Raw genomic sequence first — 22,190 nt, 5'->3', positions numbered from 1 at the left:
TTTTTAAAAAAGAAGGGTAACAACATTATATGCATTCTCTCTCTCTCTCTCTCTCTCTCTCTCTCTCTCTCTCTCTCTCTCATGCCTACAGCACCTGGTCTTCCTAGGTGGTCTCCCGTCAAGTACTGACCAGGCTCGATCCTACTTAGCTTTAGGGATCATACGGAATCAGGCTTGTGCAGGGTGGCATGGCCATAGTATATGCATTTTCTCTCGATCTGAGTTATACAGTATTTTAGGAGCTCTTGATTAAAGTGGAGATTTTTAAATTAATTGCAAGGCATCAAAACATCTTGTCACTCAGAACTGGATGCTTACACAGTTAATCCTCATTATTTGTGAATTCTATGGTTGTGAATTCACCTACCTGCTTAAATTTATTTGCAACCTTGAAATCAATATTCATGACACTTTCACAGTTATTCATGGATGCTCAGATATCTGCCTTCTTGTTTCATTTCTCACCCTGTCGATAAGCATCCTTTTCATAGTCTAATAAAAAGTGCCAAATTTTTTGCATTTTTGTGCATTCTGTTCATGATTAAAACAGCCCCCAGGCATTGTGCTGAATGTGTTCTGAAAGTACAAAAAGTTGATGACGTGCCCTACAGAAAGCATAAATGTGTTAGATGAGCTTCATCCAGGCATACGTTACAGTGCTGTCATCTGGGAGTTCAATGTAAATGAATCATTAATATGTATTAAATAAAATGTCTTAAAAAATACACATGAAGCAGGTTATATATTGATTAGTTGCTGAAAGTGTGTCCAGAACATTCAGGAAGCTAACCCTATGTTTATCCCAAGAGCAATAGTTCAGTATTTGCTAATTCAATGTTTTCAGTGACTTTATAGAATGTACCTACAGATACTGAGAATCGACTATATCGGTTTTTAGAATTTGGAAGGATGAGTCAGGATTGGGCATGAGAACCATCCACCAGGGTGGGTCAGGGCCTACCTGGCTGCAGAGGCCAAATCTGAGAAGCCAGTCCAGGTGAATCAGCAGGGGGAACTAGTAAGAACTCTGCAGTAAGGCCCACTGGGCTAGAAATACAGATGGGGTCAATATGTGGAAGTGTGTGGTATGGGTGAGAGAGAGAGAGAGAGAGAAAGAGAGAGAGAATGAGAGAGAGAGAGGTGGCTACATAATGAGGGCAATGGACCATGAATGAGAGGGATGAAGCTATTTAGAAACAATTTTAGAACACAATGGCTGGTCTTCATGGGGCCTGCATACCCCATAGGGGTGAGGGATCAGAAGTAGGGTGGAATAATGCCTGAACTGTTTTGACTGAGTAAATCATTCTGGATTTAATCTCAGGTACAAATATCCTCTTCTTGATCCATCATTTTGGGGAAGAGCCTCCTTGTGGGCCTCCAACAGAAAGCTACCAAGGAAGACCTGAAGAAATGAAAAGATTGTTGAAAAATCTAGTTCTTCTTTACATTTGATAGGCAAAGAGATCATACCGACTATTCACTGTCAAATTAATAGTGAGAGTTTCTTCTTTCTCCTTCATTGCTAGTGTCCACAGAGGCCTTTTCTCTTCTCATGAGGACTCTGATCCCAAGACAGTTCCAAATCTCTCTGTCTTGACATGCTTTTCCATGGCACAATTTAAAACATCCCCAAGCCAGTGGTTCTCCACGTTGGCTGCACATTAAAAGCATCTGGAAAGATTTAAGACCCCAATGACAGACCCCTGTTCCCTTAAGATGAATCAAATCAAAATATCTAGGGAATGGGGCCTGAGCACGGGTACTTTTAGATACCCTAGGCGTTTCTGATATATAGGCCCAAAATGACAAGGAATGCCTGAAACGGTGATCCTGGCTGCAATTAGAAACCCCCTGGGACTTGAAAAAAATCCCAGATTAATAGATTCAGAATCTCCCTGAAGGTAGAGGGAGTTTGGGGGCATCGATTATATATATATATAAAATCGATGATTATATAATGTCCTTGAGAATCCTTGGCTTAGTGAGATTACAAAGTTATCACATTTGAAATTTTAAAATAAAATTACTATAGAAAAGCACAGAGGAGAGAGTGGAGAAAGAGTTGGTGATACATATATGAATGTAGCGACAATGATGTCAAAGATCCTGGGTCCCCTGATTCTTCTAATCTATCGAATTCTGACCTGTAGGGGAGGCAGGTGGGCATTGAGGGGAGAAGGGTGGTTTTGAGGTGGGACCTGACCTAGGGTCACGTTACCAGTGTTAGTTCTACCGATTGGCTGCAAAATTGGCTGCTGCAGCTGTTAGGCCTTTGGAACTGACACTGGCAGTCAGAGTGGGCTGTTCAGTGACTTCAGTGACCATCGGGGCAGTGGTTCCTTCTCTTCTGGTCTCCCCTCCTCCCTTCCCTTATACAGTAAGAGATAGATAGCAGATTGTCGAGAAGATGCTGTTCCCTTGCCCAGACTGCTTTCCTGGGCTGCTGCACCCATCCCCCAGCTGCTGTGGCTGCTAACAACTTACAGCCACCTCTTTCTCCAAATACCTGCATTCTGCTACACAGCTGCTCCCCTGAGATGTTACATCCCCCACACTCTTCTTCATCCTGGCCGAGACAGCCAGCCCACAGACAATGACTGACTGGCAGGGCTGCCAAAGTCTGACTCCTTTGCCTCAAAGCAGGATGAATTCTGAAGGGCAATTCATGTTCCCTGAAAGATCGAGCTAAAGCTAGTAAAACTGAGGCTATACCCTTAGTATTTTCCCTTGCCCTATCCTACTTCCTTCCTTCCCCTTTTCCTGAGAGCTCTTCCTCAAGAAATCCTTTGTACAAGAATACTTGTCTTGGTTTCTGCTTCTAAATAACTCACCCTAAAACAAGTAGTGATTAGATATTATGTGGGTGATGGGGAGGGGAGGGTAGAAAAAATATGAACTTGGAAGTCAGATATACCTGGGTTCAGCCCCAACTCCATCACTTAGCTGCATGAATCCATCAAGTTACCTGGACTCGATGATCCTGTTTCCTTCTCTATGTAATATGGAATGGCATCTCCTCGCAAGAATGTCATGATGATGATATTGAATGCAACCAGAGAATAGATGTGTAAGTTCATGGCATATAGTAAAGATTCAGTACTACTGCCAGCTTCCCTGGCCTCCAGGAACTTTCACACCACCTCCTTCTAAACTTGGTTCTTCACTGTTCTCTTTGGTCCACTATGCACTATGATTTTCTTAGTCGCTCTACATTCTCTTCTTCCTTCTCTTTTACATTTTCATTTTACTATCTCCTTTCCAAGGGTTTCTGCACCTCATTTTTTATAGAGCATTTCATTTCTCCCATCTATGATAAACTAAGAAGAATGCACAGCCATGCCCAGAAATACAGATCCTTGTTCTGTGGGCCATGGCCAAGGAAGCTGGAGTGAGGTTATCAGTTTTTGCCAACTCAACAGAGTTATGTTGGGTTCAGTTTTGTAAATAGGACTCAGAGGGCTAGTTTGTGGCTTTTCCTGAAATAGTGTTTAGCCAGGGAAGGATATACTATTTTCCTCGTAAGATGAAAATAAAAACCATTAAAAACCAATCACACTAGTGCTTGACATAAGAATTCTCATTAACACCAGTCTTTCTCATCTGGGCCAAATGGTGAAACAGAAAGGAGCTGATCCCCATAGTCAGGACGTAAGACCAGGCTTTACTGGCTTGGCCACAAGCTGGTTGTGGAACTTGGGGAGATTGTGTAACCTCTTTAGAGTCTAGTTTCTCCTTCGCTAGAAAGGCTTTATAGCAAAATATGTACCAGCTACTTCACAAGAGACTCCTAGAATTCATAAAATATTATTTGGGAAGCCCTGGAACTCTGTGCAGAAACCCACTGAGAACAGTGTATTTTGTTACTAATATTCTCGTTAATAACACTAATTGCAAATCAGCTCACTAGGTTACGGAGTGCTGTAAGTCATGTCTGTCATAGTAAACATTCTACATTGAAGGTGGTGGGAAATCTGGAAACCCGATGCCAACTGGATTTTTATAATTATTTTCATAAGCCCAGCAGAACAAGCTAATCTAATTACTACTCTTTTGCCTGCCCAGCTCATTTTTCTACCCTTCTTCTGGCATTGGCACTCCCTTCCCTCTGGGGAGCTCATTCACCACTCCCTGGTCCTGGTGGGGCTGTGATCATGGGAGTCATTGCTCAAACTGCTCATCCTTAAACCCCACAGGAAGAGTGAGCATATGACCCAGCCTCGGCTAAGCATAGCCCATTTCTCTCGGATCACAAGTATTGGTCCAAGGGGCGGTCGATTCATCAAGTCAGTCAGAATCCTTCCCCAGCATTTTGAAATAGGAGGGAGAAGGGTGGCACCTTCCACTTTTTAGAAAACAAGCAGTTAGAATGAGGTCTGCCTTTTATCTTTCCATTTAGATATTCTCCTTCCTCAAGTATCTTATATTAGGAATAAAATAAATCCATTCAGTGTCGATATATTATAATTATTTAAATATCATTATAAAGAGAAATAGAATGAATATCTTGGTGTAAGTTATACATGATTTAATAGAAAACATATCTATTAGGAAGTAGTGGCATGATTTTATCAATATTCTATCCAATGCATTAAAAACCAGCCATCTTATAATGGGCTTTTACTACTTTTTTCAACACAGGATGTTCTAAAGTATCATGAGCTTGAGAAAGTTGCCTCACAGTGAACATTTTCCTCACCCTTTTTCATCAGTGCACTTCTAAGTGGCCACAGACTATAGATCTTTCAGTCAGGGGTTATACTCTCTGCCAAGAACATTAAAGGACAACTGAGATAGAAAAGGACAAGGAAGAATCAACTCTTGGGTCTCCTAGGTTTTAGTCTAGTCCTTTTATAATCAGGGGTGTTGTGTCCATTTATTTCAAGTTTATGTTTCTCACATCTGTTTTACATGCATATACATATATATATGTATAAGAAAGTACTTCTTGTCCTAACTGCAGCTGGGAAGATATTTAAAGCTGTAAATATTTACCAAGTGTAGGCTGATTTGGCCAATGAACGGGAATTAGAGTATTGGGCCCCACTCCTGGCTCCACTGCTAATTCCCATGTGACAGTGGATGGGTCAATTAAAATTTCTGTGTTCCAGCACTACATTTAAGAAAAGGGGATACTAATCTTTGCTGGCCAGCACTCCAAAAGTAGTAACTCCTGAGGATAATACCTGCTACTCAGAATAGAAATCAAAGACGGATCTCATTGAGAACATACATCTATTACTTTTTCTTTCCTTTCCTTCCCCCTCCTCACTCACCTTTTTTTTTGAAGAGAAGAGGAGTGGTAGAGTGAAAGCTATATCCTTGTCTGGCTTGAGGAAAAACAAAACTTCCTTGTCTCAAAAAATTTAGCAAGTACCTGCTTATGCATGTTGCTGCTATAAGACAACAATGTGAATAAAGTAGCTAGGTTTGAAATTCCCCTCAGAGAAGAAAAGTGGATGGCAGGAGAATTGTAATAACGCCTCTGAGACACTGCTTAGCCCTTGTTGCCTCTTAGAGTAGGGATTTGAGACAGGACTTGGCTGTTAAGGTGATTCTATTTCTTACACCTGTGACCTTAAACTAATCATTTCACTTTCTAGTGTCGAGTTTGGATCACAGTCAAATGGAAATGATAATGCCCATACATAGATGTGTCGAAACAGTTATATACAAGGACCTCACAAAATGGCACAAAGAAGGAGCCTGATGAATCCTGGTTTCTGCCACTTTCCCTTTATTTGTTTATTTTGATAGCAATATGACAATAGGACAGCAGATAAAGCAGCCTCCATATTTTGCTACCAGCACGTATTCAGCCCTACGCATGCAATTAGCTGATCCCATCGTATGTCCATATTTAGACTCCAGAAAAATTTCTTGCATTTATATTGCCTCTTTACATTAAGGAGCAAACAAATGCTTTTTATCAAGAAGCAAACAAATTTATACAAAAAAACATAATCAAGGGCTATAGTTTTAAAATCATCTATTTAGAATGAAGGTGTTATAAGCTTTCTGTTGTACATCGACTCTAGACAACTTCCCTCTTTCCCCAGAAAAGATCGACTGAGGTGATGATCTGGATGACAAAGATGGAAGAACCTTGGGTTATATTAATAATTTAGGACTGAACTATTTCTCAATTGTTTCATTTTCCTTTTACTTCTGAGAGGACAGAACATAAGCAAAAGCAGTTTTTTTGTGAGGAAATTCAATTTGTGTCGGCAAAAAAATCTCATAATGCAAAAAAGAGAACCCCAATAATAAGATCAGATGCAACTACACTATTGCAACACCACGGGCACAGAGAAAGGACCGCTCTGGTCCCCCAAGAAACTTGTTTCACTTCCCTCAAAGGAGTTCTCAAACTCTTTTTAGATCCTATTTCCAGTGACCAAAAAATCTTTTGAGACCCACTAAACTAATCTGTTTATACCAACCATTACATGAAAAATATAATCAGAGTGGTAGGGGCTGAAGATGCAAATTTTATTAAATTTCTTGAAGAACAAAAGTAAAGAATTCATCTATTCCAGGAGCGAGAAAATATTCCCAAGTCACGATAATACTTCCTTCATCTGCAGGTACTTTGCGTCATACCTGCCCTTTCACGTTATTTACTTTTTCACAGCAACCCTATGAAGTTGTAGCACTGCTCGATCCTCACAGTGCCGTGAGGTAGGCATCGTCATTACTGAATTTCATCACTTCTAAAATGTCAAAGGGTGGAATATGCACCTGACTTTATGGACCATCCAGGAAGAAAGCAGAACGCTGACAAATCATGACACATTATCAATTGGAAAACAAAACAAAAAAACAAAAAACAATTTCAGATATGTTAAGTAAGATGTGGAAGAATAAGTGTCTTAGAATTGATGAACTATGGACTTTCTCTCTTCTAGATGAGAAAATGTCTGCCTTATTGAAGGTCAGGCTGTTGATAGAGTCTTTAGCCAGAAGTACCACTCAACACAGACTTTTCGACTCCACCCCAAATGGACTCAACTCAACCAGACCTAGCAATTATGGAGATGATCTTGGAAGCAAGAAATAAGGCTCTCACCAGCTATTCCTAAAACCACTACTTTAGAAGGAAATGATTTATTATAACGGGTGGCAGTAATCATAGTAGCATTTTTAGCAAGAAACAACAAACTATTTTCAAAGGAAATATGAATGGCTACCCCCTCCTTTCTTTACAACATACTGCATTGATACAACATAGATAGAGTTGATCCTCATTATTCATGGTCTCCATATTTGCAAGTTTGCCTAATCACTAAAATTTATTTGTAACTCTCAAATCAATACTAAGAGCACTTTCACAATTATTCATGGACATATGCAGGGCAGCAAAATGTTGAGTCGCCTGACCGCAGATTCCCAGATGATGCTCTGCCTTCTTGTTTCAGCTTTCACACTGTAAAAAAGTGTTCTTTGCATGGTCTATTTAGTGTCACTTTTTTTTTTTTTGGATTTTCATTGCTTGAAATTTGGAGACTCAATTTTCACTGTTTAAAGTAGGCTTCAATACAGCGTGGTGACTATAGTTAATAACACTGTCATGCATATTTGACAGTAGCTAAGAGAGTAGATATTAACGTTCTCATCGTAAGAAAAAAAATTTTTATAGCCATGTATGATGAGGGATGTTCACTAGACTTATTGTGGTGATCATTTGTAATATAAATAAATATTGAATTATTATGTTGTACACTTGAAATTAATATAACATTGTATGTCAATTAAAAAAATGGCTCCCAAATGTAGTTCTGAAGTGCCGTCCAGTGTCTTTAAGCACAAGAGGGCTTGACATGCCTTCCAGAGAGTATAGATGTGTTAGATTATCTTCATTCAAACACAGGTCATAGTGCTGGCAGCTCAATGTTAATGAATCAATAATGTATTTTATTTATTTATTTATTTATTTATTTATTTATTATTGTTATTGTTTATGCCTGCAGCACCTGGTCTTCCTAGGTGGTCTCCTATCCAAGTACTAACCAGGCCCAACCCCGCTTAGCTTCCGAGATCAGACATCAGGCTTGTTTAGGGTGGCATGGCCATAGACCATGGACTGTGACTCCACTGGGGCACAAACTCAGGACCTTCTACATGTAGCAGATGTGCTAACTGCTACACTATGGAATCACATTCCAATAATGTATTTTAAATAATGTGTCTGTAAACAGAAACACACAAGGTTATAAATTGATCAATTAATGAGACTGTTATAACCAGAGGCTCACAGGAAACTAACTCTGTATCTCCCCAGGAACAATTAGTGTTCCCTAATGAGAACTGACTGTTTTCGGATGTGAAAGTGTCAAAAGAACTATATTTCTGTTGTAATTTACCAGCCAAGTCAGAAGCATAATTAAAGATACAACAAACACACACACGCACATGCAGGCATGCACGCATGCACACACATGCTCACACACGCACTCGGTAGAACAAAAAGCATGACCGATGGCAAGATCTGGAGAGAATCACAAAAAAATAGTATGACAGTGGTGGTAGAAATATAGGTGTTTAACATTCTTTTGTTGGCATTTCTTTGGAGATTTCACTTTTAAATACTAGAAAGATTGTCAGGAAGTCAAGGAAGCAGCCCCTAACTGAGGGAACGGCGGTGGCAAAGCAGCCCCGTGAGCCCACCAGGAGGACACATCTGCAGAGAAGTCTTTTTTTTCCTGGAGTGCTTTCTTGTCTGTGGAATAAGCTTCTCAATTTTCCTACCTTCTCTTTAAAAAGTCAATGAAAGGCACATGAGGTGGGAGAGAGAAGGATGAGGAGCAGAGAAAAGGATGAGGAGCAGAGAAAATGAGTATGTGGTCTTAGCGTTTTTCTGCTGAGGATAGAGCACTGGTTAGAATGTCAAACACATGCTTCTTTGCTAAAAATAGTCACAAGTGCCTTTGTTTTAAGCCTCGATATATTAATGATAAAGAACCGCCAGTTACAGAGGGACCTCCCTGCATCCATAACTCTGAATAAAAACACATCAGTTTAGGGGGAGCTGTTATCAATGGTGGAAACAACCGACACCACTATGCCAGTGGAGAAATACTGCACCTCACTGTTTTGCAAAGGAAAACTCTGCACAATAATTTATAAGGAAGTGGAAGGGTTTGGAAGGCTGTTTGTTTCCTTGTGGCCAGTGACTGATTTTCCACAAAAATGTGCATTGGCTAATTCTCATAAGGGGTTTGGAAAAATGAAGCTAGGGTTTCAGGTTCAACTCACAGGAGCTGCTTTTCTCTGGACAGTCTTTGTTTCCCCAGTCTGGTCGGCAGTCCTTCCGGGGACTTCCTCAATCCCTGGCAGGGGCTGAGTCCCGGCCGTTGTTGTTCTTGTTGTCCAGGATGAAAAGGTATTGGAAGGCCGGCTGCTCTAATTGGAGCTTGCACCTGCAGCCCCCAGCCTGGGAGGCGGCTTGCTCTAGTACTGTGAGTGTGTGTGTGTGTGTGTGTGTGTGTGTGTGCGCGTGTGTGTGTATTTGATTTCCTCAGTGAACACTGGGACACTGAATATGCTGGAGGGAATCCAAGTCGCTCCACCACTTTCTTCGTTCTGGGGAGGAGGCACCCTTTACTCTCTTAGAGGGACTTTTAGCCATGCAAATATATCCAGTGTATTTTGATCTAATCTCTTCCGGCCCCAAGAGGATTTACCCAGATAAAGGGTACCCTTCAGGTAGTATGAGAAGGTGCCACAACAAGGCTTTCACCCCCCAACCCCCCACTCCCTGCTTAAGCTGCTGCATTTGTTATGAGTTTCTCACACTTCCCTCGAGTAACACTATCCAGGCAGTACTGGAGAAGGATGGCTACGACCTCTGCGCTCAGCCAAGGAGACAGAAATGGAGAAATCACCCAGGTGGACCTAATTAATGACTGTGCCTGTGTCCCCGTCACAGGACCCAGGGCTCCATCTTATTGCGCATCTTTAATGTGTATAATCCCATTGAGTCTTCTATCTAGATATGCCCATGAAATCATAACCACGGTCAAGGTGATGAGCCCAAAAAATTTCCTTACGCTCCTTCGTAATCCCCATCCCACTCCTTGCTCCACCATCAGATCCCCAGGTTACAATTGATCTGCATTCTATAACTATAGATTATTTGCGTTTCTAGAATTCTACATAAATGAAATCAGATGGTATGTATTCTTTTTTCCTCTGGTTTTTTTACTCAGCATAATTCTGAAATTCATTCATATTGTGTGTATCAACAGTTCGTTCCTTTTTTATTGCTGAGTAATATTCCATTGCACAAACGTACCCCAGTCTGTCCATTCATTCACCTATTGATAGGCATATAGGTTGTTTCCAGCTGCTATGAATATATCTGTACAGATATTTGTATGGACAGAAGCTTTCATTTCTTTTGGGTACATACTTAGGAGTACAATGGCTGAATCATATGACAGGTATCATTTAACTTTTCAAGAAACTACCAAACTGTTCTCCAAAGTGGTTGTACCATTTTATTTTTATTTTCCTACCAGCAGTTCTGGTTCTTCCATATCCTCACCACATTTGGTATGGTCAGTCTTTTTAGATTTAGCGATTCTTAAATATATACAATAGTATCTTGTTCTGGTTTTAATTTGCTTTTCTTCTAATGACTAATGATGTTGAGCATCTTTTCTATGTGTTTACTTGTTATCTGTGTATCTTCTTTTGGCAAAACGATTGTTTAAATCTTTTAAACATTTCTTAAACTGGCTTGTTTATTTTCTCATGATTGAATGCTGAAAGGTCTGTGCATTCTCCAAGGGATATTTTTTTATCTAAAAAATTATCCTAGAATGTAAGACATTGTATAGGAAGCTTTTATGGAATTTTTAGCATTAATCTAAGCATTTCAGGAACAATTTGGGAGCCCAGGGTCCTCTAGTCCCTGGAAATCACACTCCTCATGCACCTTATTCTTCCTTATAATAATAAAAGCGGTCAAGATGGCCCAGGCCCCTTTCACTTTTTTAAATGAAATAAATGCAAAAATAGATGTGAAAATCATGATGTATTTTAAGTATATATGTTAAACAAGTTAGTGTTTTTGAACATATGCAAAGATTCAGCACATATATAACATTGGAGATGTTGTTAAGATTTTGAGGCTTAATGTGGGACCTTGGGACAAAGGGCTATCAAGGCCATTGGCCATTTTGTGATAGGCCATGAGAGGCCAACACCAGCTTGGGGCACTTCTCACATACTCTGCATATCCCTAAAGTCATACCTGGAATGGTTACCATTTAACTGTTTTTGCTTGTGGTCAAATGAATGGTGCAGAGACGACTATGGAAGAAAGGACCATTTCCCAGATATACGCAAATGTCCTGGCAGATGGTGACACTGGGAAAGCTGATTATAGCCCTTGGAGCCTTTCGGAGGGACCTCCTACTCCACCTACCTGCAAGCCTGTGGGGCCTGAAGCTTCTTTTAGGCTGGTTAGCATATTGGCTCTTTTCAATGAGTTTGAGGTCAAAGTGAAGTTATGACCATGAGAGGAGTATCTCCACTCGAAGAATTCTCAGACACCTCCCAGCCCTACCCACAGAAGCTCCTGCCCTCTGGTGACATTCATCATCACTTCTGAGGAACCTTAATATCCTTTTACCTCTGGTATCTAGTGTGGCGATCTCCATATGGGGTGGTTTTGCTCCCCATGGGACATTTGGCATCATCTGGAGACATTTTTGATCGTCACAATTCGAGGAGTATTACAGCATCTAGTAGAGGCCAAGGATGCTGCTACATATCCTCTAATGCACAAAACAAGTTCCCACGACCCAAAATTATCCTGAAGTGCCAGTGTTGGTGAGATCGAGAAACCTGATCTTGATGATTCAACCAGGTGTCAACCAGAATGGACAGGGAGTGTGATCGATATTAATTCTGAAAAAGTGGTTCTTTGTTCATTAATTAGACAAGCCCCACAGTATGGATAGAGAGCATTGCTCAGCAAGCTTGAGGCGGCATGAAGACCTGCCTGCCCAGGACCCTCCCACCATCTCCATTCCCTTCTCCCTACTGTTAAGAGCTTTGGCATGTAACAGACTTGGTTTCAAACCCACGTCCTGCTGCTTGGTGACTTTGGGCAAGTTACTTAATCACTTTAAACCTCAGTTTCTCTACCTGAAAATGGAAATAACCATAGTGCTTTTTATAGTTATGAGAATTAAACAAGATAAACCAAGTCACATAAAGAGTTGGACATGTCTGGCACATGAGAAGAACTAAGTCAGTGACTGTGATTCTTACTAGTCCACGAACTGAGCACCTGCTGAACACAAAGCACCTTGCCAGGTGTGTTTCCTAGCCACTCAGTACCAGTTGGTGACAGATTTTTATTAGTCTACAAAAAAAACCCCAAACATTTACTCTCAAAGTTTTAATAATGATAACCCTTGCTAACTAATGATAACTCAGAAACAAAACTTGATGAGTATGTTGAACTTGCTGTGTTTTGTACTTCACTTTAGTGATAAAATGAATGAAGAGTGACTTAAGGTAAAACAATATATATTGAGTTGTTTATGCACATGTCCATTTATGTGCCTATAAATTTGTTTATAGTCCTTGGTAAGAAATTTACACCATGACATTTGTCAGACAATAAAACACTAACTGGAACTCTTGGAGCAAATCCTGGGGGAACTCGCAGGTTGTCCCATTCCAGTACTGAGTGGGATTTCATGTCAAGTGATTTGGATAATGTCTCAGGTGGGGTAGGTTACTCCAGTACCAGAAAGACTGCATTGCCAAATGGCCAAGCGGAGACTGTGAGACTTATGCCAGAGTAAGCTCAGGGAGTTTCTGGAAGGTCATTGTTGCAAACCCAGAGAACCAGTTCTGTGAGTTTGGCTAAAAGGAAATATTTAGTCAGAGTAACAGAGAGGTGTGGTAATAAAGCGGAGGAAGTCTGGGTAAGGATTACAACCAGCAAAGGCAAATTGCTCTTCTTCATTTTCAAAAGAGAAGGGAGGCTTTAGTTCTGGCCCTCAGACAATGCCTCTATTCTTGCCAACTGCAGGAGCATGAGCCCACAAAATTGCCAGGGAGCCAACAGATAATCTGGATAGGGTTTAGACAGGTAGCATCCAGGCCAACGAATAAGAACAGAAAATTTGGCTTAACTCTATTTCTGCCTTTGTGTTTTCTAGTAGAGCAGGAGACACATTTAAAAACATTTAAAAACATAGACATTCTGTGCTTGGGGATATACAATGGGGCCGACGCATATTAAGAACCCTTTGGGCTCCTTTGGCAAGGAAATCTTATGGGGCTTTGGACACTGGAGCCATGAAAGAGATCCCTAGGAACATTCTAGAAGACAGCCTTGATTTCCAGGCCTTCAGTGGCCAGTCCAGGAGTGTGCCAGAGTACTCTTGGATAGAGGTGAGTGAATAAAGAATTTCTCCCCTCAGGTGGGCTGTTCTGTCAGAGTGCATAACCATCGCTGTTTCCCCACCAGGCTATTACAGAAAAAGGAAAGAGATTTATCTGCTTAAATCAAAAAGTTCAAGGGTCACAGAAGTTGCCCTTTACTAACAAGAGTGGCTGTCACAAAGAATGTCACGAAGAACTGCTAATTCTACTCTTTACTTTCTAATCAATAAAGAAGATAGATTTATGGAAGGAAGATAGTTTGAGTGACAGGAAATCTGTCCACTCTTCAAAATATTCCATGAACTGAGGTCAGCAGGAGCAAGGGATCTGTACTGCATCATCTCGAGCGCTCCCATAACAATCTCCACAGAGTTTGGTTTAGACGAGGTATGCCCTCATCTCTTGTCTAGAGACACAAGAAAGAAAAAAAAAACAACAGATATTTTTGTATCTCCAAGTGCTTGTTAGTGTCTCAATAAAGGTGTTTTGAATTAATAACTGAAATAGTGGGAAATACTGTATTTCTGTGCATGTGTCGGTGAGGGTATTGATCACTGTATCACTCGGACTTCCCTTTATAAAGCCTGACATTGTCAATTTCTACTCCAAGCCCTGATGAGGAAAGCTTTGTACCTAAAAAGGAATGGCTTTATTTCTTCCTTTCTGAAAATGATAAAAATGTCATTGGACATATCTCCCTTTCACTCTGGTTGTCAGGAAGCTCAAGGCTAAATCTGATGCCAGGTATAACTAATTGCAAAGTCTCTTATGGCATCCATACTTGGTCTTATTTCCTCTGGCTTTGTCCTGTTCTGAACTACATTTTCTCCATTCCTAATTTAAATTCTTGATTATATTTCCCATCATCTTATTGTGGAGCTCACAATCTCAGATGCCTCCAGCTGCCAGGTAGCAGTAAATGACTAAAGTGAGTGGTATAATAGGGCATGGTATGGACTGTGGCAGAGAGGTTTTTCCCTACCCACTCTTCCAAAATAGCATCATCCTCTTATCACATTGTCATTCTCTGCTCCCTAACTCTGCTTTATTCATAGCACTTATCGATTTCTGTAATTAACTTATTTATCTGTTTACTTGATTCTAGTTTGCCTGTCTTACCTCTGCTATATCCCCCAGCACCCAGAAAAGTGTCTGACACAGAACTATCACCCAATCTTCGCTTGCTGAGTGAGCGAATTAGCAAATGAATGTGATATCAACCAGTGTGGTCAGATTTTCCTGTGTTTTAACAGAACTTGAAATTAAGATTTTTATATGAAATCTCTTGATTTTTAGATGTTGGTGGCTAATAAAAAAAAAAAAATTAAAATACCATGCTGACCCAAAACGGGACATGCTAGTGTGTGACTGCTGCTCTATTTCCTATTCCCAAGTTGTAGCCACCACAAGTTCTTTGTGGAATGAAGTAGTATCCACATAAATTAACTTATGTGTCTTTTATGGTTTATATAGCACTGTTGCACAATAGTATTTCATTATCATTCCAATTTTACTTATGAGTAAATTAAAGCCCCGAGGAGATGAAGCGAACCCGCAAGCTTAGAAGTGGAGGAAGCTCTGAAAGGCAGGACCCGCCCCAGCTGTCAGAGCTGGCCTCCTGGTCAGGCTTTCAGGAAAGCGGGAGGAAAAGCCCTTCTTGCATCATTTCCTCTCTTCCTGTCCCAGAACCCGAGGTTGGGCGGATGCTTCACCTGACACAGTCTGTGACCTCAGATTCAGATTCAGCCTTGTGCTTGCTCTGTTACTCTACCTTTTAATGCAGAAGGAGAGAGCCAGTGTGGATGCCTCATAAAATCCTCTCACATACTACCTTTAGCTCATCTGCCACCAGTCAAAAGTTGCAAGGTTAACATGTTTTAGTAACACACATGCATACAATTGACTAATCGAACACATTACGCAGTCTCTTTTATTTCTATATTTTCAATATATGTTGATCTTATTTGTTTTAAGAGATAATCCCCTTATATTATTGGTAAAGTTGTAGGTTCTTTGTGATTTAGCAGAGACTATCTCAGCCCGTCTTTGAGAGCATGACGAAGCTGTAATTAAAACTTATTTTCTTATGTATTAATTTTCTCAGAGAAGAGCTTTAAAATAAAATTTAAGTATTAAAATTTAAGTCTTTAACATTACTAGCAAACCAAGATGTGAAAATTTTCTGTTAACTATAGGATTTTTTTTCTTCTGTAGTTCTCCTAACCATTTTTCCTAGAATCAGAGGTCCATCTTGTTAAACAAAAAATCCAGGCTTTATTGACATTTTTTAATTATTATTTTTAATTGTGGTAAAATACATGTAACCATTTTTAAGCACCCAGTTCAGTGGCATCAAGTACATTGACACTGTTGTGTAACCATCACCACCCTCCATCTCCAGAACTCTTTTCATCTAGGAAAACTAAAACTATGTATCCATTCAACAGCAATTGCCCATTCCTTCCTCCTTCTGCCCCTGATAACCTCCGTTCTACCTTTAGTCTCTATAAATCTGACCTCATATAAGTGAAATCATATAATATTTAACCTATTATGACTGGCTTATTTCATTTAGCATAATGTCTTCCAGGTTCATCCATGAGATAGCATGTGTCAGAATTTCCTTCCTTTTTAAGTCTGAATAATATTCCATTGTATGTTTATACCACATTTTGTTTATTCATTCATCTGCGGATGGACACTTGGCTTTCTTTCATCTCTTGGCCAGTGTGGATAATGAGTCTATGAACATGGGTGTGCAAATATCTGAATTCATGCTTTCAATTCATTTGGATAAATACCCAGAAGTGGAATTGCTGATTCATAAGATAATTCTATTTTTAATTTTTTTAAAGGAATCACCATGCTATTTTTCATAGCGGCAAAAACCATTCTACATTCCAACAGTACACAAGTGTTCCAATTTCTCCCCATCTTTATCAACACTTGCTATTTTGTTTTTGTTTTTGTTTTTGTTTTGTTTTGTTTTGTTTTGATAGAAGCCATCCTAATGGGTATGAGGTGGTATTTCATTGCGGTTTTGATTTTCCTAATGATTAATGATGTTGAGCATCTTTTCATGTACTTATCTGCCATTCGTATATCTTCTTTGGAGAAATGTCTCTTTTGCTCATTTTGTAACTGGGTTGTTTGTTTTTTATCATTGAGTTGTACGAGTTCTTTATATATTCTGTATATTAACCCTTTACCACATTTATGGTTTGCAAATACAATCTTTCATTCGATGGGTTGCCTTTCACCGTGTTGATTGTGTCCTTTGAAACACAAGTTTTTAAATTTTGATGAATCATCAGCATTTCTGAGCTTATTTTTGGTTCCCCTGGTTTTCAGAGGATGTAGACTATACAAAAGGAGGACTGCCTCACTGCTGTAACAGCCGAGGGCTAGAAGGCTGCTGCCGAGAGGCTGCAAACTCCTTTTTCAAAGAAACTTGTAAGACAGTTTCAAAAGTTCCCACTCTCCACCCTTCACTCCCCACCTCCACAGTCAAAGTGTAGAACTGCTTTAACGATAATTAAATTTCAAGATGGTCCCCCTTCAGCTTTGAGGTAGCCTTGGTTGGTGCTGGGTTTGTCAGAAGATCATGACCATTACCATTGGCCTGGAACTCAAGTGTGTACAATAGCAGCTTCTAACAGATCTCAGTGAATGGAAAACTGGTAGAAGAGAGAAGGTCTCTGTAGTATGTCTCCTTTGTATCACTGGGACCTTTAGAGGTAAGATTATGGTGGCCTCCCATTCTCCAAAGTGCGTCAAAAGGTAAATAACAGTAAGCCTTAAAATTATCTTACATAAGTACAGCAAAGTTCTGGCTTTTCTCAAGATAATAATTCAGAGTTTTTAATTGACATATAACATTATGTTTAATTCATGTGTACAACATACTGATTTGATATTCATATATATTGCAAAATGATCACAGCAGTAAGTCAATAAGTCTAATATCTGTTACCTCACATAGTTACAAACTTTTTCTAGTGATGAGGCAGAGTTCTTTTGAAATGCCCAAATCTATTCTTTTAAATTTCTCTCTTTTAGTTAAGAATCTTTTAGTGCCTCTGCCTTGTCAGTGCCCTAATCCATTTTGTATCACCTTTTAGAAAATCATAATAATATCTAATGTTTATTGTATGCTTTCTATGTGCTATGTATTTTTCTGTGTATTATGTAAAAGAATGAATTTCATCATATCAATCCCATGAGGTAAGTACTATTACAATCTCCAGTTTTATAGTCAAGAGCACCAACTTGCTTAAGATCACATAGCTAGTAAGTAGCAGAGCCAGGATTTGAACCCCCAAAACTTTGGTTCCAGAACCTCCTGTTATAAAGTCTAAAATCCAGCCACATTGGCCCCAAATGCTGTGGCCCACCTCAGCCAGCCTGCACCTACCTTTCCAGCCCCTCCCTTTGCTGCTGTGCTTCACAAACACCACAACCTTTGCCTCCCTTCTGGCCCTTCTTCACTTTGTCAGTCTCTATCCATTCAGGATTCTTTTCCGGCACCTCTTCCCTGCCTGCCCCATCCGGGTTAGGTGCCTTCCCAAGGCAGGCTGTCGAGACAGCTAACATTGCACTTTCCCACAAGGAATTGTAACTGTCTGACTCTTGTCCGCTTCCCACAGTGGACTAAGAATTCCTTGAGGGCAGAGACCAAGGTTTTAAATCTCTGTGTCACAACCTAGCCAATTATCTGGTACACTTCTATGTCCCAACTTAGCTGAGTACCTCGTACATATAAGTGCTTAGTATCTGGTCTTGAATAAATGAGGGAGAGCCTAGACTAGGACACAGAGTAAAAAAAGGAACAGCAATTGCATGAATAGTAGTTTCATCCTGGAAATGTTAGTACCATGAGTAGATAGTAAGCAGCTCACACCCATGCAGGTCAGAGCAGCACTGAACGGAATAAAATTAGCAGCGTGAGCCTCATTCCCTTAGGCTTGGAGCTGGGGACATGTGTCAGAACCGGATGGAGGAGACTGCTCGGCTCCCCACAAATCAAATACAGTGACAACACACGCCCGTGCACAAATCTATCATGCGTCACAGTGACTTCTGAGTTTTTCGAAAATGTCAAAATTGAATGAATTTCTTCTTCCTCTTCCGTTCTGTCCTAAATAATTCAGTCCTTAAAGGTATTATGTGGGGCCGAGTAAGGTTGTCACCCACTGGGGGGTGGAGGAGATGCAAGTGGTCCAGATAGGAGCAGGAGGTTGGCTGTGTAGAAGGTCCTCCCAGTGGGTGGCCAGCGCCCGGATGGTCAGAGGAAGGTGTTCCTCTGGAGGGGCAGCCTGCAGTGTGGGACGGAACAGGGGAGGAAAGCATCCGTGTGGGGAGGGAGCAGTCGTCATGACAGCCATCGGTTGCATTTGGCAGATTGACCAAATAAGCAAATACGTTAAGGATAATGGGAGCTAGGCTCCATTAACATTAGAGAAGGGACTCACACATACGGAAAGGGAGGACAGCAGAATGGACGTGGTGCTGTTGATTGGAGTTGAAGGTGCCAGTGTGAATTCATGATTTTTTAAATACATATAGATCGATACAGGAATATAATGTATACATACACACACAGGTCCTAGCTCCATCCATTGAGAGTCTGTAAGATGGCGATATTCCAATTAGCAATGAGCACAGTAATAGTTCTCCATTAAAAGGAACTAGAGCTCTTTGGAGAAATAGCTGATTTTAAGGCTGCAACATCTTGTTGTAACAGGATGATGGGAACACATCAAAAGTGCACATTGAAAGTTTGATTAGAAATGAGATATTTATGTAATTTCAAAGTACTTCTCTACAGAATACTTATTAACAACAACAAAAAAAGAAGCGTAACTTTACAGTGGAGAAACCTGACAGATCACTCAATCAAGTGATCTCAGTGAAATTTAAAATCATTTGCTGCCTGATAGGTTGTAATGAGAAGAACATGGCATCATTTCTGTGCTATTCTTGCCAAAATTGTATAACTTGAATTTAAACATGATGAAAGTCAGACAAATCCAAATTAAGAAACAGTTTACAGAAAAGCTGTCCTGTGTTTCTAAAAAGTGTCTAGGTTATGAAAGTGAAGGAAATACCTAGCAATGGTTCCATTCTGAGCAGATGTGACAACTGAACACCCAACTAAATGTTTAATTCTAAAGTACTCTTGCTATAAATGATATTATTGGGACAACTGGCAAAAACCTGAATTGGTCTGAAGATTCAATGACAATTGACAACACCTTGTGGTCTGAGGATTAGATAGTACTAATGTATCAATGTTAATTTCTTGATTTTGTGACCCTGTAGAATAATGTTCTTGTTTATAGAAAATATACACTAAGGCAGGGTTCCCCAACCCCTTGGCCATGAATCGGTACTGGTCTGTAGCCTATTAGGAACCAGGCCACATAGCCGGTGAATGGCAGGCAAGCAAGCAAAACTTCATCTGTATTTGCAGCCGCTCCCCAGCACTAACATCACTGCCTCATCTCCACCTCAGATCACTGGGCATTAGATTCTCATAGGAGAACCAGTTCCCGATGCCAAAAAAGTTGGGGACCACCGGTATACATGTACACATATACATATACATTTATTCTAAATTTCTAAATCTCTATCTCCACCTATATCTACATGCAATAAATGTGTTAGGTTCGAATTATGTTTTCCAGACTTTCCAGGGCACAGGTACCAGAGGCTGCTTTGGGTGGACAAAGCTGGGAGTGGCTGCCACAGAGGCAGAATCAGGGCACATCTGCTGCATGTTGGTTTTCTGCTGAGGTGCAAGAGATGAGTTTTCTTACCCCACTCATTTAACAAAAAGTGCATGAATTCTTGAATAACTAGAAAGAGATAACACACAGTATCTGTAGAGCTGATCATGCCATCCATTTGACTTATCTGATGATGGGCTCATCTTCCAGAACCAAGAAGTAGAAACACTGAAGACTCCTTTGTCCTTTCAGGAAGTCCATGGGATAACTAAGGACCAGTTCTTCAATATTGATCTGGAATGTGGATTGTGCAGGGAATCCCATGTTCATTTGAGATTTAGTCCACAGTGCCAATAACATTCACAGCCTGTCGGGTACCTTCTGGGGGCCAGAAACTACAATAGGCATTTTATGTGTTCCTTATACAAGTGTCACAATGGTTCTCTTTGGTAAGTATTATCCCCTATTTATAGATGAGGAAATGAGGCTCATCGTGTCTCCCCAAATTCATATGGTTAAGCCCAGTATCTCAGAATGTGACTAGATTTAGAGATAAGGCCTTTAATGAAGTGATGAAGTTAAAATTAGGTCATTAGGGTGAACCCTAGTCTAACCTATTGGTATCCTTATAAGAAGAAATTTGGACACAGTGAAGACACCACGGGTGTGTGTGCATGGAGGGACAATTATGTGAGGACACAGCAAGAAGGCACCATCTACAAGCTAAAGAAAGTGACCTAGAAGAAGCCAAACTTTCTGATCCTTTGACCTGGGACTTCTAGCCTCTGGAACTGGGAGAAATAAATTTCTGTTTCTGTGCCCCGGAATGTCGTATTTTGTTATGGCAGCCCTATCAGACTAAGACAGCTATGCTATGCGACTGGTAGAAAATGCAGTTGGGATTCAAATAAAATCTGTGCAGCTTTTTTCACTGTCCAATGCCACCTTGCTCCACACAGGGCCTCTGCTGTGAATCCTCTTCCCACCTCCCCAAACAGGCTGCCCAGATCCTCACCCAAAATCTCAGACTTACTGGTCCCTCCTTCATGACCCCAGAGCACTTATCACACTGCATGTAGCCAGTGGCACAACTAACTCACAATATCTTGACCAAATTGAGGGTAGGGCTCCCCTTATCTGTTCACCCGCATGTTCCAGGCACATGGTCCTTGCAGTAGTCAGTATTTCTCGAGCACTTATTCTGTGCAGCAAAGGCTTCATGTGCATTGTCTCATTTAAACCTTAAGATGTGGTGGCTGAAAAATTGACTCTTACTGGAAATTACTGTTTGACTATTGCTATGGGCATGTAGGCCTTTGATTGTAGGAACATAACATTCTAAACAAGCTTTCTGCTTCTGTACCCCCACTTACGCACCTGACCTGTGAGTTGACAGGTAGTGAATAGAAGAAAGACAGACCTTTGTGTTTAGACAGAATGAAGAATGGGATTTTGGGCTTAAAAACCCTGTACCTCTACATTTTGGGGATGCTTAATTTGGGGTCTGAGTACCCCTGGCAGACCCAGCTGGCTGAATAAATAGTGTGTTTCCTATAACTCACTGAGTTCCGGTGGTCCATGTGTCTCTCGGGGGCTGGTGGCTACAACAAAGACAATTCCATGAGGCAGGTATTACCATCATTTTCATTTGCCTATGAGAAAACTGAGGTTACAGGGGTTAATTGAACTATCCCAAGACCCAGAGCTAGTAGGCGGTGGAACCAGGACTCATGTCCAGATAGTCTGTGCTCTTTACCCCTGCTCTGAGCACATTCCTGCATAGTGAGTTGTGTGTATCTGAGGAGCTCTCCTGCAGCCCAAGCCAGCACTTTAGGCTAAGCCCAAGTGTGATGCTAACTTGCTGTGGAGAATCTTCTCATACGTCCTGCTCCCTCTCAGCCCCAGCTCTGCTCACTTTCAGCACTCCTTGGGAATTTAGTTTGCACCACACCCTGACGTGTGACCCAGTGTTGGGCACAGGGTACAGCATTTATCAATATTTGTTAAACTGGATTCACTGCCCAGGAATGGAAGTAAACAGGAATAGATAAC

At 40.7% G+C, this 22,190-nt stretch overlaps 1 protein-coding gene and 1 pseudogene across 6 annotated transcripts in view; both read right to left on the bottom strand.

The window, feature by feature from the left end:
- LNX1 (ligand of numb-protein X 1) overlaps positions 1-22,190 on the bottom strand; it is a 159,938-nt gene that overhangs the window by 136,698 nt on the left and 1,050 nt on the right. For 2 of the 6 annotated variants that reach the window (XM_016119590.2, XM_016119593.2), the window contains exon 1: positions 9,256-10,607. The exons of the other annotated variants lie outside the window; for them this stretch is intronic. The gene's annotated coding sequence lies outside the window, so the exon portion shown is untranslated. Of the gene's footprint in view, positions 1-9,255; positions 10,608-22,190 lie in introns of those variants that run through there. 6 annotated transcript variants of the gene reach the window in all.
- LOC118609261 lies at positions 7,962-8,077 on the bottom strand (annotated as a pseudogene).

This window comes from Rousettus aegyptiacus, unplaced genomic scaffold, assembly GCF_014176215.1.
Source record: "Rousettus aegyptiacus isolate mRouAeg1 unplaced genomic scaffold, mRouAeg1.p scaffold_m13_p_10, whole genome shotgun sequence".
In the NCBI taxonomy this organism is placed as follows: domain Eukaryota; kingdom Metazoa; phylum Chordata; class Mammalia; order Chiroptera; family Pteropodidae; genus Rousettus; species Rousettus aegyptiacus.
Note: the sequence above shows the minus strand (reverse complement) of the source record. Positions and strands in the feature narration are given on the sequence as shown.